Consider the following 4,288-nt stretch of genomic DNA (forward strand, 5'->3'; position numbering starts at 1 on the left):
CTATATGTCCCCCCCGGCTCGTGGCCTACCCTAAGTATGGGGTGACTAGGCCATAGTCAACCACACTGGCCCACTGCGGGTTGGTTGACTTCACACATATCTTTGAATTTCTTCGCCGATATGTGTAGGTTGCATCACGATGTTTTCCTTCACCGTAAGAATGTCGGGTAAATTATGTACATATGAAAATTAGAAAATCACATTGGTACATGGCGGGATTCGAACTCAAGACCTGATTACAAGTCAAGTGCTTAAACCACTGAGCCACCACGCTCCTTTTTTTATTGCCACAATTTTAATGTATTAGATAAGCCTAAATAAATAGTAATATTTAACATTTAATTTATTAAATTTGGAAAGTAAAAAAGCAACTGAAAATAAAGTGAAGTTTCTCTTTACACGTTAAACTAAATAGATTAATGGTACTTAGTAGAAATAATTTATTGACAACTAAATTTAATTAAATTGCTTCATTCAATGATTCTATTAATTATTTTCCTTTGTGTTTTAATTTTAATTTTTTCATAAAGTAATTATTTTAAGAGTATCATTAATTTAAGATGTTATAATTTGTAAAAATTTCATTCAAATTATACGTAATAAAATACATTATATAAATTGATGTTTTTTTTTTAATTTTTAATGGTTCGAAATTGTCAATCCACAGCCGTCCTTGAATGTGTGGAAATTTGACCATCTCTAAAATAAAGAATTGGAGTTTGTAAATATAGTTAATTTTACCCTTAAATAAAAGCTATTGTTTTATCTATTCTTTCGTAATACATTCTAGAACGATACGAATTTCAAATTTGAAATTGGAACGCATCCATATCCGTTTGATGTATAATCACAAAACGGTGCTAATACGCGGGAAAACCGCGACAGGCTACACAATATGCTGTTTCCACAGACCATAATATAGCCGCATTATAAAGTTCGCATTGCCGAAAGCTACATATTAAGTTACCATTATTATTAATTTTGAAGTTCTAATTTGCTTTCATCTATATCTGTATATATATATATATATATATATAAAGAGGAAAGATTTGTATTTTTGTATGTATTAAAATAAAAAACTACTATGCCGATTTTAAAAATTCACCGTTGGAAAGGTGATTTTTCTATGAGTAACAAAGGCTATATTTTTAAAATTCACGTGGGCGAAGTCGCGAGAGACAGCTACTTTATGATAAATAGTTAAATATGTCATAAAAACTATGTAGAGTGCTGTTGGGTGACCGCCCGGTCTTATACAGAAAGGGGCATCTCCTAAAACCTCCCCTCTTACCCCTATAGCATGGTAAAAGGGGCCCTAGAAAGCTCGCCCAGGGCGCAAATAACGTTAATATCGATACTGATAATCTTGTTATATTCTGTTTTAATAAATTAAAAATTTACAGTTAGGTTTTTAATTACAAACCCTTCAAGACTAATTGAGTTATTCACCGTATTCAATATCATAAATCATATTTCATACTTTCATACTAATATTATAAATGCAAAAGTTTATATGGATGAATGAATGTATTGATGTTTGTTAGAGCTTGTAGTCTAAACGGCTAAACGAATTACGATAAATTTTGGTATATATGTAGAGGATAGTCTGGAAGAACATATAGGCTACTTGCTTTTCTTTTTTTTATTCGCGAACGGAATCGCGGGCGAAAACTAGTCAAACATATAATACTTGTCTTATTCTAAACGAGCTGTTTCCCGCGACTTCGTCTGCGTGGTATTAGAAAACATACGAACTATATAAATTACAAAAAGCTACGTATCCCTCGGCGGACATTTCTCGGGGATGAACCTTATCCCATGTGTACTCCAGACTTTGTTTTATATCTGTGCCAAATTTCAATAAGATATGTTGAACCGTTGCAGAATGATCAAGTAAACATTAAAAAACTAACTTAATGAATCCCACGGGAACCGCAACTATTGCCGAGATAAAAAGTAGCCTATGTGTTCTTCCAGACTATGCTTTAAGTCTGTGCCAAATTTCATGGAGATCCGTTCAGCCGTTTAGGCTACAAACGCTAACAAACATCCATCCATCTAAACTTTCACATTTATAATATTAGTAAGAAAGTAAGATTAAAGTTTGAATATGTTTAAATGAATATGTTATTTCAATTTACTATTCATATAATAACATTTGCAATTCGAATTTTAATCAAAATTCGTTGCAATTTAACAGTTTAATAGAAGAGCGTTTGTAATTTTGATACAGAAATTGTTCGCTTTATTATTTGTTAGTAACAAAGGATAGCTTTGATAACTATGTGGATATTAGAATATATGAAATTTGTGGCTGCTGTCCTTTTGTTCAAAATTTGACTGCATCGCCCGTTAAACGTGACTGTAATATTTAATATTTTCAAGCTACGAAATTTTTCATGATAATTAGTTTAGTAACGTAATCAAAGGAAAATTTAATTGCAAAAAATGTACTTATGTAAATAAAAGAAATTACCTTTAGTAGATATATCGCTATAATTGATAGAATAAACAATTATTAATTACCCATCATACTAATATTATAAATGCGAATGTTTAGATGGATAGATGTTTTTTAGCGTTTGTAGGCTAAATTGCTAAACGGGTCTTTATGAAATTTGGCATAGACGTAGATGGTAGTGTAGAAGAACACATAGGCTACTTGATTTAGTTATGTTTTAATTGCATGCAGACGGAGTCGCCGGCGAAAGCTACTGCTTAATAATTCTTCTGCTAGACGTTATTATTTCACGAAATAAAGCCTTTAGTAATTAAAACATGTTTAATTAAAACATTAATAAAATTTTGATTCGTAAAATATTTAAACTGTTTAAATTAATTACAGTCTTCGAAATACAATAACAAATTAAAATATGCAAAATTATTCGCCACCTTTTCGCTAGCGTGAAATATTCTCACGAATGAAGTTACATGGATATTTTAATGAGAAAATAACTTGTACATTTCATTTTTAATGCAACATTAAATGGCACGAAAACATAAATGCATTGTTACTTAAAAAGTTAAGAACAAACTTCAAGCTAGAACTAGAAGGTCAATGAATATTTTGTTTTGACAGAAATCAATGTTGATCTCGAATAACAGCTTTTGATGGTAATTTTAAAAATTTCATTAAGCACTAGCTTTCGCCCCCCATAGCGTCCGTGTGAAAAGAAAAAAGTAAGTAGATTATATTTCTTACAGATTATAGATATATAGATATATTCTTACAGATTACCCTAAAGGACAAAAGTAAAGATCTATTTTTAATTTTATTGAGATTCTTTAAGCAGTTTAGCCTACAAACTCTACTTCCTCCATCTATCTATCTAAAATTTTGCATTTATAATATAAGTACTAAGCGGTTTAACAGTGGTAGAGACCGCTTTAGCATCTTCGCTCGAATGGGTTGAAAACAGGCGTGAAGTGGAAGCAATTCCGCGTTTCGTCTGATGAGTGTGGTGCCGGAGGCCCAGTTTTACTCCCTTTTTACCCCCTTCTTAAGAGGAAAGGATGGGAAGGAAAAGTGGATTTGACGGTGGAGGAGACGCATATGAAGGGGAAGTGTCCTCTTTATGTGCGTCTCCTCCTCCATTAATTAAGGGAAGGCAACGCATCTGCAATTGCGGATATCTATGGGCAGCGGACGCTTTCCATTTCGATGGATTCAGGCGGTCGCTTGCTCGTTTGCCACCTTATATTATATAAAAAAAGTAAGATTTATGCATTCTCGCCTACGCAGTAACACAAATAAAATAGTTAAATTTATGCTTTTGATAGAAAAGTATTGTTATAAAATAATACCATTTGTTAAGATCCATTAGGGGAAAGTCTTGTTTATTTCAAAGCATGTTTTAGAATTTATACTTGGAAATTTCATTGTGTTCAAAAACATTTCACTTTATCCCTTTAGAGCAATCAGTCGTATCCTACGCTCACTGTTGGTTTCTATTGTCGTAGCAGTTGTATAAAATTATATTGCTATCCTTGTCGATCTTATCTAAAAATGAAAGACAACATTTGCTATAACAAGTGTGGAGTTCTACGCTTACAATTTACACCGCGTGGGTGTTATACAATTTATGAAATGTTCTATGAAAATACAATTTCAAACATCTATTTCTGTTAAGTTATACACCTTTTTGACCGACTTCCCAAAAGAAGGAGGTATTCAATTCGACGGTATGTTTATTTTTTTATTTTTTTTTTATTTTTTTTTTTATGTGTGTTACGGCATAACTCCGCCGCTAGTGGACCGATTTGGATAATTCTTTTTTTATCCGAAAGG

The sequence above is a fragment of the Papilio polytes genome, unplaced genomic scaffold, assembly GCF_000836215.1.
Source record: "Papilio polytes unplaced genomic scaffold, Ppol_1.0 DF823177.1, whole genome shotgun sequence".
Taxonomy (NCBI): domain Eukaryota; kingdom Metazoa; phylum Arthropoda; class Insecta; order Lepidoptera; family Papilionidae; genus Papilio; species Papilio polytes.